This window comes from Molothrus ater, chromosome 8, assembly GCF_012460135.2.
Source record: "Molothrus ater isolate BHLD 08-10-18 breed brown headed cowbird chromosome 8, BPBGC_Mater_1.1, whole genome shotgun sequence".
In the NCBI taxonomy this organism is placed as follows: Eukaryota; Metazoa; Chordata; class Aves; order Passeriformes; family Icteridae; genus Molothrus; species Molothrus ater.
In genome coordinates this window covers 32,349,701-32,363,041 of record NC_050485.2, presented here as the reverse complement: position 1 = coordinate 32,363,041, position 13,341 = coordinate 32,349,701, and positions in this window count along the sequence as shown.

The following is a 13,341-nucleotide window of genomic DNA, read 5'->3' as shown; positions in this document are numbered from 1 at the left end:
TAAAGTCCATATGGCCACATTCAGCCCTGGGTTTTGATGATTCCCCAGTCTGGGAGTGCTGAAGCTTTTCTTTACTCAGAGGGTGTGAGGTCCAGAGCAGCTGTGGCTGCCCCTGGATCCCTGGCAGTGCCCAAGGCCAGGCTGGACAGGGCTTGGAGCAGCCTGGAACAGGGAAAGTGTCCCTGCCATGGCAGGGGTGGCACTTTGAGTCCTTTCCAACCCAAACCATTCCAGGATTCTTTGATCTTAAGTCTTTGCTGGGGTTCGCTATCGAGGTAGGAGCACTCTGCCAACTTCAGCCTGAGGGACAGAGTGTGCTGGGGGACAATCAGGAGGTGGATTTTGGGGATTGACTAGCTGGCATGCTCGGCTTTGGCTTGCTCAGGCTGCAAGGTGAGTGCAACTGAGCCCATCTGCAGGTTTGTGACAGAACCTCCCAGCAGCCCAGAGCAATTCACAGCACGTCTCCAGCTCTGCACATTCCAAAATTCCCTGAGAAGCCACTTCCATCCCCACAGCTGCTCTTGTCAGCTCCTTCCAATTCATTTTCAGGTTGTACCTGCTGGCTTCCCCTTCCAGAAAGGATGAGCTCTGATTGTTCCAGCTCCTTCTGAGTCTCTCAAAAGGCTGAGCCACAACTTCTGCAGCTGCTGCAGCCTTGAGCTCCCCACGGCCATCAGGTATGCAAAATGCATTTCCTCCTGCCAGAGGCTTGGAAATTCCTGTGCACCTGTGAGGAGCTGGCTCTGGTGCACCTTTCATAGTGTTTCATGTCAGATCAGAACTTTTCCACCCTGTGATATAATTCTGCCTGAATCAGGAAGCTCAGTTCTCAGCTTTTTGTTATACAAAATTGAAGTTGGTGACATTTCATGCTTTGAAAAGCTGCTCTGAAGAAGCTAAGATATTATAACAAGTTATTTGAAAAGCATTTAAACTGTCTCAGCTCCATTTTTCTCCCCAGACTGTGGGGATGAGAAGTTCTGGCATCAGTGTTTAATCTGGAATAGCCAAGGTCCTGCCTGCAGGACAGATGACCAGGGGTGGGCAGGGTCCTCTCCAGGCTTTCTTCTCTGGCAGAATCCAACTGTGCTTGGCCTGCTTTGAGGTGGGATTATCAAAAAAAGCACATTTGCAGGGAGCATTATTGTAAAGGAAGCATTAAATTGTAGCCTCTGCCTGTAGCATGGAGGCATCTGCACTGCAGTGTGGGATCTCAGCACATCGTTCCCGATGTCCAGAGATGCCAGGAGAACCCTTGGGGGTCTCGGAAACCCTGGAATGTTGCCAAGAGTGTTTGGTGGCTTGATTTTGATCCATCCACAGAAGTGACAGAAGTTTGAGGACATGAGAATCACTTTAGAGTGAAGGGTGTAAAAGGAACACATTTAGAGGGTGAAATATAAACTTCAAGGTTTTTGGTACAGGGGGGTTATGGAGACAAGATGGAGGGATCAGGGCGTGTCTCGTCCTTCTTCTTTCTTCTTCTTGTCCTCCATCTCCTGTGGTGATGTTGGCACTTGGGGATTGGTTTATGGTGAAGGTGCACTTGCCAACATGGGTGAAAAGTATCGTAAAATAAAGGTAAATATTATGTACGTAGATTTTAGTATAAAAAGACATGACTGCCCCGTGGGTGATCAGAGAGTGCCTGTGACTGCTTGCAGATCAGACCTCTGTTGGGCAGACAGAAAATTTTGTAGATAAGAAATAATAAACAATCAGAAGACCGAAAAGCTGAAGAGTCCAGACTCGTCCTTTGAAACACGTGCCACCCAAGAACCACCCTACCCGTGTCGGGGCAGAGACAGACAGACAGCCGGACCCGACACTGCAGCTCCTTCATGTCTGGATCCATCAATATGGATCTTCCCCTGCCTGAATCCTTTGGCAGATTTGACACATTTCATCACTTATTTTTCATTTCCTTATTCATCTGATGATGGATACATTGTACCTTGGTGTTTCATTTATGCTTTTCTGTTCCTGTGCAAAAATCCCATGGTTCTTGAGAATTAACCATATTTTTAATCCTACCTCTACCTCCCTTTTCCCCCCCCCCAAACCCAACAATCTTCAAAGGTGCAATTTTAACTTTGACTTAATGTCTTAGGCTACAGAACCCTTTGGTAGCATTTTTTCCAATACAATATTTCTGCTTTACTGGCCTTTCTGGCTGATTTTTAACACTATTTTCTGCTATGACACTTGCCTGAGTACCAGTTTATGGCACACCTAAGTTGAATTGTTCTTTAATGAAGGATTTCGTTCCTCTCTACAGGATTTTGTGAACAAGCTCTCAGTGTACAATTCCCTTCTCTTCCAGTCTGAATGGCCTTTGCTGGATTCTCATTCACTTCTGCTCATTTGGCTGCAAATACTTGGGAAAATTGTTGCATTTCTTTCAGTGCTTGAAGTCCTTTCCCTCAAAATGGGCCATCATGAAGCCTCAGTCTGAAGTCCATGTTTGCTGTTCAGCAAAGAAGGGAGGGAAGTTTCCATGTTCCCCTTATTGGCAGAACAGGCATCCATCACCTGCCTCCCATTGTGGAAATGTTCCCACCCATTTTTCACAGTGAAACGTGAGGGAAGCTGAAGGATGGGAACCCCCTCTTGTGACTATTTTAAATGCCTTGTGCCTGGGAGAATGTCTGGCTTGCTCACTTCTTGGCTCTCCAGGTTTCTTGCATCAGAAGAAGAGCACAGATGACATGAGAGCACAGCTTCTGTTTGCTGCAGGGTTTTATTTTTGTCTACATTTTATGCAAAGAGCTGTGGCCTCAGCCAGCCCGCTCCTCAACACTGACTCTGGTTTTCAACAGGAGAAATCCTCCTTCCCATGGCCTCTGGGGTCAATTAAAAGCCCTGACATCTCCTTGGGGTTTGGTTGGGTCTGGCTGAATTCTGCTGGTTGGAACCAGGAACTGGCAGGGTGTTTTAAGAAAGAGCAATAAAGTGTATTTCAGGGTGAATAAAGTGACAAAGTGCTGACAAAAGCTTGCCCCTGTGTGCTCAAACAGCCTCAAGTCACACATCCTGATGGCTCTCAAACCAGGCAGTCCAAATTTTCTGCCTAAATTGCTGCTTGTGGCTGAAAAACCAGGCCAAGCTGCCTGAGCATCTCTGTTATCTTCCCCAGTGTCTGGATCTTGCAAGCAATTTTCTGTGTTTTCACTTGTATTTCATTTTGCATCTTGCACAGAAAGGTCTCTGTATGTTTCATTTAAGCTGGGATTTACCATTCATTTCCCTGCTGAAATTAATTGAACTGTTTGCCTGGAAAGGCTGTAGCATGCAGAAGCTCTTGCTCTGTAACACATCACAGATTTCCATGTGCTTTGGTTGAAAATTTGTCACTAAAAAACCATGCAAATAACTGAAGATAGCTGGGGCTGAAACTCCGGGTTGTGATGAGTTTAGGACTGCAATTCCCATCTCCACTTGTGGCTCCTGTGTGCAATTTGTATTTTTTTTCTTTTATTTGTAATATGAAAGCAACATTTTTCTGCCTAGAGGTGGATGCAAGTGGAGTTGGTGGCGTTGCTGGAGTGAAGGCAATATTCTCACCTTTTCTTGTTGATTCAAGCTGCAAGTCTTTTCCACTCTGAAGGATTACCATGAGTTTGGTTTTCCAGCCTTGCTAGGAAACGTTTTGTATCCTCTGAAAATAGGAACATTCGAGTTGCAATTGGCATGGACTGAGAAAGGCCCTATTAATGAACCATCCTGTTTTTTCTGCTGTAACTTCCATGCCCTCAGAGTAGGAGCAGGAGGTGACACTTGTGGACATCAGGAGGGGTGGGAGATCAGCTCAGCTCCTCTAATGAATCAGCTCTAATTCAAAATGTGGCCACAAATGCGGTGACCATCATGCCTGGTTGGGACAAAACTGGGAGTCAGGAGCTTCCATTGGTCTGTTTATTGATAGGAAGTGTTGCTGTAAAGCTGCTTTGGTGTTGTTCTTTTTTTTAAAATAAAAAATAAAGACACATTTGTTCCAGTAAGAAATACTTCATGCAGCTGAGCCATGAATAAAAGTAGAAAGGAATAGTGGAATTCAATGCATGATGTTATTTATAAAAATGGCCTTCACATTTCTGTGGTTTCTTCAACCTGGAAAAGCAAATTTGCCCAAGTTTTCGTTTCCTAAGAGGAGATAAGAGCCCCACTCCCTGGAAAAAGCTCAGTGAAAGGCTCAGCCTTGATGTGTGCTGGCTCATAAAGCTCTGCTATATGTAAACCACAGAAATGGAATGTAATTGCAAACTCCTGCTCCATCCCATACATACAGTGCCCAGACAGTCTGGTCAGCTCTGCCCAAAGCAGGGGTTTGTTCTCAGGGAGCCAAAGCTGTCTGGGTGTCTGCTCACCTCTCTGTGCCCCTTCCCTGCCTCCTCCCTGTGCCCCTGCCTCCTTCCTCATGCTTGGGGAAGAGCTGGTGTCCTCAAAATAAACAAGAGCTGAGCACAGGGAGGATGATTTACTCACTTTGCAATGCTCAGCAGGGCTTTTTCTCAGTCTGTCAGAAATCCTGCTGTAAACTGTCAATGTGGCAGCCCTGGGTCTGCAGAGGGGTGCCAAAGAACCCAGCCTACACCTTTCTTCCTCTCCTCACTAACACACCAGTTTTTCACATTTCTCCACTCTGAATCTGAGCCCTCCATCACCCCATTCAATATTTGATGCCTGAGGAGGTGGTACAATCCTGGTTTTGGTCTGGAATTGCCCCAAATGGGACCAATAGCCCCAAATGGGACCAATTGCCCCAAATGGGATTCAATTGCCCCAAATGGATTCAATAACCCCAAAAGGATTCAATAGCCCCAAATGGGACCAATAGCCCCAAATGGGACCAATGGCCCCAAATGGGACCAATTGCCTGCTGTTGCTCCAGCCCTCAGAGCTGGTGTTAGGAAAGGAGTTGTTGTCTCCCCAGCCCTCCTGTGTCCCCTCCAGCCACCCCCTCTGACCTCAGATCCCAATCCTTGCATCTCTCTCACTGGAAGGCAGTTATGGTGCAGTGCCACCAGCCCAGGCCTTGGGGCCTAAACCCCTCACACAATCAGGTTGGAAAAGCTCTCTGAGATCATGGAGTCCAGCTGTTCCCCCAGCACTGCCAAGGCCACCATGGACATGTCCCAAGTGCCACATGGACACGGCTTTGGAGCATGTCCAGGGCTGGTGATGGGCACTCAGTGTTTAATACTCATACAATGGGCACTCAGTGTTTCATATTCATACAATGGGCACTCTCAGTGTTTCATATTCATACAATGGGCACTCTCAGTGTTTCATATTCATGCATCACTTCACATTGCCTCTGCCATCCAGGGCCATTGCTTGGGTCTGTCTGCATTGCTTTTATTTGCAACTATTTGTCTCCTGGTTATCATCAGATCACTTTCTTTCTTTCTTTCTTTCTTTCTTTCTTTCTTTCTTTCTTTCTTTCTTTCTTTCTTTCTTTCTTTCTTTCTTTCTTTCTTTCTTTCTTTCTTTCTTTCTTCCTTCCTTCCTTCCTTCCTTCCTTCCTTCCTTCCTTCCTTCCTTCCTTCCTTCCTTCCTTCCTTCCTTCCTTCCTTCCTTCCTTCCTTCCTTCCTTCCTTCCTTCCTTCCTTCCTTCCTTCCTTCCTTCCTTCCTTCCTTCCTTCCTTCCTTCCTTCCTTCCTTCCTTCCTTCCTTCCTTCCTTCCTTCCTTCCTTCCTTCCTTCCTTCCTTCCTTCCTTCCTTCCTTCCTTCCTTCCTTCCTTCCTTCCTTCCTTCCTTCCTTCCTTCCTTCCTTCCTTCCTTCCTTCCTTCCTTCCTTCCTTCCTTCCTTCCTTCCTTCCTTCCTTCCTTCCTTCTTCTTTTCCTTCCTTCTTTTTTCTTTTCTTTCTTTTCTTCTTTTTTTTTCTTTCTTTTTTTCTTCTTTTTTTTTCTTCTTTTTTTTTCCAAGTGCAGATTTAACTTTGCTTTTTTTTTGTCTTTGCTCTCAGCTGTCTGAAGCAGTGATTTGGATGAGCCATGGCCTCTGGAGGATTGTGGTCTTCACCAGGAGCTCAGCTGCAGCCCGTGGCAGTGCCAGACAGGCCAGAGGACGGGGCCACCACTGCCCCATTCCTGTGTTAAACCACATCCTCAGGGCTGTGTTTACTGATCTGTGCAAACTGCACGTTGAGCTAAATGTTGGGTACTCCAGGAATGTCTCATTCCCTGCAGGGCAAAGCACCTGGGGTGGATGGGCAGGGTTCTAAACCATCCCCTCTCCCAGGAAAATGGTTTCTGGAGGAGGCTGCGCCCCAATCCCACTGGGTTTGCCTCTTGTGGGATTTCTGCAGCAAACCCCTGTGCTCTGTCCCCCCAGCTCCTCATCCTGGTGCATCTCCCAGGGCTGGGAGCTCCTGCAGGCCACAGGAAAATACCCAGCTTTTACCTGCTGCTGGCTTGGACTGGATTGAAACTGAAGCAGGTCTATAAATAAAAGACCCTCCCCATAAATCTACAAATCAAAGACCCTCCAGTCCATTACCTGCCCTCTGCAGTTCAGGCCTGCCAGACTCACTGCATTTCCAGTGTAGCTGTAGAAATAAACCCAGTATTTTGTGGACATGGACACTTACATCTTCACCTCAGCCATTTAGGATCACATGAGCCTTTAAAAGCTTTCCCAGGCTTCAATTGCCTGAGCTGATTATGCACAAATCTGATTTGGGTGCTGGCTCCTGTTCCTGTTATCATCCTATCCTATTTCAGCCACCCCTTCCATCTCTCCCAGAGCTATGGAATCCAGATTTAAGGGGATTTGCCAGAAGGTCCATGACAACCTGTCTTACTGAATCTGAAACTGATTCCAATAATAATTAATCTTTCCAGCAAAGCTTCTTTTGCAAAAGTTCTGCTCTCCCTTTGCCCAGCTACCGACATCCATCCCAGTCACTTTATTCCTTCCCTGCCCTGTTTTATGTGTGTTTTTCCAAGGAATAACTGTATTTTATAACACAAGAGCAAGCAGGGCTAGCTGTATTTCAATAAAAGAGCCAAACAGAAGTTAATTTACACTTGCCAAGCACAGAGATAATCTGGGACTACAAAAATCAGGTACTGAATTTTAGGTTGTCAAGTAACAAATGTTTAATAGCAGAGGATTTATTAATGGAAGGAAAATTGCATATACTTCTCATATTCTCTGCTGGGGCTGTCAAAGTTTGGGGAAAAGTGCTACACAAGCACTTTTCCTCCTGAAGAACAAAAGAACTGCCTAACCTTTCATTTCATTCTAACTTTTGTTTAAAGCTGCCATAATCCTCACCCCTGCCAGCTCCCTCTAGGATTATTTCTGAGTGGGATTTCTCTCTTTGTTTTGCAGCACTAGCTGGAGCATCACCTGTGCTCCTGTTTTTGGGGGATTTCATACAAGATGCATCAGCTGCTGCTGAGCTCCCAGACACGAGGGTGGGAGCCCTTCCCTACAGCACCACTGCTCAAGGTTGTCTTCTAAAACCTGCACATAAAGGATGTAAACTTTATTTTTTCCCCTTTCTCTACAGGCCTGGGGAGATTTAAAAGTCATTGGGAAAATATCCAAAAAAGAGATGGAGTGTTTAATAATGCTATTTCTGTCCTGGGCTCTGTGAATTCCTCACATCTTCCCCTCCTCCCCTCTGCTCTGACTTGCAGGGTGGGATTAATGAACTGATTCAAGTGCAGATTTTGAAACTCAGAGGTTGCTTCTTTCTTCTGCTGAGGTATTTCCCCCTCTCAGCCCAGCCTGACCTTGAATTCCAGCTCTGCAGCACCCAGGGAGCCGGAGGGGGGATGCTGGGGGTGCCAAAACCAGGGGGGATTCAAAGGGGACCCCCTGAACCTGCACCCACAGTGCCTTGAATTTCTCCTCTGCTAATTCAGGATTGAATGTAACCCTTCAGGAGAGGGGACAGTCCCTGTTCACAGGGACCTGAGACAGACCAGGCCTCTCTGGTTCCCTTTTTCTCATCATATTTTTCCCTGTAAGCCTCCTCACAGCCTTGCCATGGCTGACGGAGAAATTTTTTTTCCTTCATTTATTTCTTCTCATCTGGAACAATTTTTTAGCTTTCCTGCTTCACTGGTTCATACATTTCCAAATGATGCCTGTTCTCTCCCTTGTGCCCATTAAATTCCCTCCCTTCCTCGGAGTATTAATTAAAAATATTAAAATTTTAAACCTGATTTGTGATAATCTTTCAAAATCAACGAGGGCTTTGGGGATTTTCTGGGTGATCATGTGTTGGAGACAGAAAAATCTGCAGTTTGATGCTGAGAGTTGCCCTGGTTGCTTTGCACCTGAGTGACTCCAGCCTGAGGCTCTCCTTGGGCATTTATTTGCTCTTTTTAGGTCAGGTGAGAAGGAAATGCAATAATTCCTTCAGTCCATTCTTCTGCAGGATTAAGGGTGTATAAAATATTATAAATTAGCAGTATTTCTACTTCATATTCTGCTTAAAACTAATTGGAGCTAGAAGAAAACTTGAGTTTCCTGATTAAGACTTAATGAAATATGAGAAATTACAGAGTTAGGAGGAAGGAAATGAGCCTCTTGTCTTTGTGAATGCAGATGATCTAGAGTATACTTTATACAATTTTTACATTACTCTACTTTAACTGATGGATCTTCCAGTTTATTTAGAGGTAATTTTCTAATCTGGCATTGCCACCACCTGGATAATTAGTAATTTGAGAGACAAATAAAGCTATTTTGTTTTCAAGGTAAAAACATCACCCTTAAGTAATGCAGATACTTTTTGCCAAACTTATTCCAAATTGCCTTAAGGAGCTGAATCTTCCTCTTTGAATATTGTTAGGAAAATAATTATCTCTCGGAGATGCAAGTAATTGTATAAAACATGGAAACCATGTTGTGAGGTGCAGTTTTAACAGGAGTTGGACAGTGTATCACCATTCCAGCCCATCTTTGCCCCAGATAGTATTTGCTCTTGATTTATCGTTGTTTGGCTTCAGTTTTGCACTAGAAAACCCAAACAAAATGATTTCATGTTTGTGTAATATTTTAAAGCTTACCTATCCAAAAGCCACAAAACCCAAATAACTCTTCCCCCTCATTTCTTTTTTTGTTTTGTTTTATGATGTGGTGAAGCACAGACATACCAGAGGAAACACAAACAGCACATCCTACAGAGATGTCATTTGCCACGTTGTTTATCCTAAGTTAAAATGTTTTGGGGGGGCTGAATGGATTGAAACCATGGGACAGGTGACAGCGGCTGCTCCCAGAGGGATGGGAGAGTGTCACTGACATCTTTTATGGAAAATCCTTTCCTTAGGACTTTTCCTCCTGACAAGCTGAGAGGAACAAAATGTAACCAATGGTTATCTGCTGCTGTGGAATGCAACAGGTGCATCTGGGATTGGGCTCATGTGGTTGTTTCTAATTAATGGCCAATCACAGCCCAGCTGGCTCAGACACAGATTGGAGCCACAAGCCTTTGTTATCATTCCTTTTCTGTTCTTAGCCAGCCTTCTGATGAAATCCTTTCTTCTATTCTTTTAGTATAGTTTTAATGTAATATACATCATAAAATGATAAATCAGCCTTCTGGAACATGGAGTCAGATCCTGGTCTCTTCCCTCACCCTAAGCCCCCTGTGAACACCATCACAGGAGAGGTTTTTTTTCCCCCCTGTTTAGAGGTGTAGGGGGATTGGAGCTCCCAGAGGGATGGGAGAGGTTTATATCACCCCATTTAGGGGTGCAGGGGGGCCCCAGTGTCTCTCCTTGGCTGCCACAGCCTCAGAGCCCCTCCAAACCCCACCTTATGAGTCCTGCGAGCCAGGCCTGATGCTTTCCCAGGTTGCCTGAGCTTCGCTCCCCTGTTTTGGGATCTGGAGCTCAGGGATGCAGGGACACATCCTGCCAAGCCTTTGGACCTGCCAGCACAGCCAGGGGGGCTGCAAATGTCATTGTTGAGATTTGATTCCTCTCAGTCCCATTCTGTGCTGGAGGAGGAAGGGCAGGGCCTCCTGGAGAGGCGCTCTCTGCTGTGTTTGAAGCAATATCTGATCATTGGGATCAGCTCAAAGATCAGGGTTTCCTCTCTAGTTTGGGATCAGGATTTCCTCTCTAGTTTGGGATCAGGGTTTCCTCTCTAGTTTGGGATCAGGATTCCTCTCTAGTTTGGGATCAGGGTTTCCTCTCTAGTTTGGGATCAGGATTCCTCTCTAGTTTGGGATCAGGGTTTCCTCTCTAGTTTGGGATCAGGGTTTCCTCTCTAGTTTGGGATCAGGGTTTCCTCTCTAGTTTGGGATCAGGATTCCTCTCTAGTTTGGGATCAGGGTTTCCTCTCTAGTTTGGGATCCAAGCTGCTTTGCCCAGTGCTGGCAGTGCGGAGCAGCCTAAGCCTGGCTTGGGCAGAGCTCTCAGCTCTGTGGGTGCTGCTCAGCACCCCTGGCCAGGGCCCAGCAGGGATCCCAGCACTGGGAGCACTGGGAGGGCTCCTGTGATCCCAAAACCATGGAAATTTTGGGTGTTTCCCTGAGCAAAAGTCAGCACTGCTCCAGCAGAGCTGCCTGAGCATCCTTGTGAGGTGGGTTGGGATAGTTTGTGCCTTGAAACACTCCAGGGGATGTAAAAATGGGTAAAACCCCATTTAAAATTTAGTGGTGAGTATTTAACTTCAAATGTGACCCCAACACAGAGCAGTAAAATGCCTCACATCAGCTCTGGGGTTTGTGTGTGAGCTCCCTCTTAATTCCAGAGGCAACAGCAGCATTAAGGTGGTCAGCATCTACTTAAAAAATCAATCCTAAGGATACTTGATACATTTTTCTTAGATTAAATCATAAATTTAAATCCATTTATTTCCCTTCCCCCAAATAAATAAATATGGTGTTTTTACTTTTAATGCTTTTAAGAAAAAGCATTTCTCAAGAAGTTGCAAGTGGAGATTTGTTACGTTTCATTTCAGAAGATTTATGGCCTGAACTCGCTCCTGGTGAAAAATGAATCAGGTTTTTTCAGATCTCTGCTGAGGGTTTGGAGGAGTTTTTAATTATATAAATGAGATACAGAAAGAGAAAAGTACATGTGTGTTTTCAATGCTTGAGAAATATTTTCTCTGAGTTCCACACACACTGCTGGACCGGTCTGCTGAGCTTTTGCAGCAGCACAGGTTTGTAAAAGCCTCAGGAAAACAGTTGCATAATTGTATTTACTGAATTTTCCCACAAAGAGCAGTTTTCCTGCCTGAGAAAAACGTTTTCATTACAAAAGGTCTAAGTAAATACAGTCATGTTTCCAGAATTTATTACTTCTTGGGGAAAACATTTTATTGGGGGTTTTATTCCATTACAACTGTTGAATAGGAATTCTGGAGGGGTTGTGTTTGTTTTCTGAAGCGTGCTTAATTTAAGCTTCACCATTGGCCACGACTGCTTCATTACCATACTCAGTAATGGACTTGCATACATTAACATCCATTTCTATGTCCCTGAGAAGATTTTCAGGGGAAAAAAAAAAGAGCATTACATTAAATACCCCATTTTCTAGAAGCAGAAAAGTTATGGCCAATTAGGGATGCAAGATCCCAGCTCCCAGTGATGTCAGAGAGCTGAGAAAAGAGGAGGTTGTTTCCTATTTGACAAATTCCCTCAAGGAACTTGTCATTTCTCAGCTTTGTTTCCCTCTGTAACCTGAAAGTGACTGAAGTTTTTGTTTTATTCCATTTGCAGTCAGCTAATTCCCTCTGCAGAAGGAGAGCTGATGAACAGAGAGGGGAAAGTTTGCAAGTCCCAAAAGTGGGAAAGTTCAGGGGTTGCTGATGAGCTCAGAAATGTGGAGCCCTGCTTGGGGTGAGCAGAGCTCCCAGCCCTCCTGTCTCCAGAAAGATGGGAGAACAAGTGAGGATCAGCACCAAACAAGCCAGCAAACCCTGATTTGAGCTGTGGGAGGGAAAAGTGGAGTTTTTGTTTGAGGCTGGGTGGAGGAGCAGTCCCACACTTGAGTGGGGAGATGCACGTCCTGTGTCAGCTCATCCCTGTGCATACAGAGCCAAGGGACAGGGCTCAGGAGGTGGATGTGCTTCAGAATTATGTTATTCACTTGCAGGCTCCCCCAGCTCTTTAATTTTAATTCTTATTGGCTGATTTGGGTGTTTTTTTTTTTTGTTTTTTTTTTTTTTTTTTTTTTTTTTTTGTTTTTTTTTTGTTTTTTTTTTTTTTACCTGGGATTACTGCAGCACAAGTGGACTGAGTTGAAGAATCTCATTAGCAAGGGAGGAAAGTCTATCATATATCAACAAAATAAACCAGAAACGTAATCAGCCTTTAGAAAAAGGCTTCAGGTGGTGGAGCCACCCTGAAGAAGCAGCTGGGGAATGGTTCAGCTGAGGAAATCTGGTATTGGGAAGAAGATGAAAAGGCACAACACTAAACACCAGGGTGTGTAGCATTTCTATGAGCAGTTACAAGGGTATAATGGCCATACCTAAAAAGAATGCCTTTTGAATGGGCTGGGGGCTTCAGAAAGCTTGAAAAAGAGAGAAATAAAGCAAAAGTTTTGTGTGATGTAACACTTGGGCTTGGTGCTAAGTGAGGGGAGTAAAGGTGAGGGCTGGCATGAGCTGACACTGCCCAAAGTGGGGTGCAGGAGGTGTGATGAGCTGTGCAAAGAATTGTTCAGGAGCAGAAGAAAGCACTTTTTGGCATAAAACCCAGTGAAGGGTGCATGAGCAAGAGAGCTGCTTCCCACAGACATTCTCAACATCATTCAGTGTGGTGAGAGTTCTGAAAAATCTGCACAATCACAGAATTGTTCAGGTTGGGAAAGACCTCTGGGATCACTGCGTCCATTCACCCAGCACTGCCAAGGCCACTGCCACCCACAAATGATGTGTCCCCACAGCCTCACATCATTTAAATCCCTCCAGAGGCTGTGACATCACTGGCACTGCTCCCACCCAGGTGCTGCCAGCCTTGCCCCGTGCCAGTGCCACCCCCATGGCACCACCAGGACCCACCTGCACCACTGCTTGGGGCAGCCACTGGCACGGCTGGCATCAAGGTGCTGAATTATTTCAGCAACAGCCAGCTTCAAAAAAATCGACCTGGGCTCGAGTTTCCTGTGCAAAAAAAGCAGCAGATGAAGCCTGAGGTGCTAATGGAAGTTAATCTGTGGGTGCTGGTGCTGGAGCTGCTGTACACATCTGTGTGAGCCAAGCAGTTCTAGAACAAACCACCAGGAAAGGAAAATAACTTGCCAGCTCCATGTTCCTCTGGGACAATCTATTAAAAAAAAAAAACCCAAACCAAACCATCATTTTTTTTCTCTGTAATTAAAGCTTTGCCGAGAGTTTTAGAGGCACATGCTCAAAAT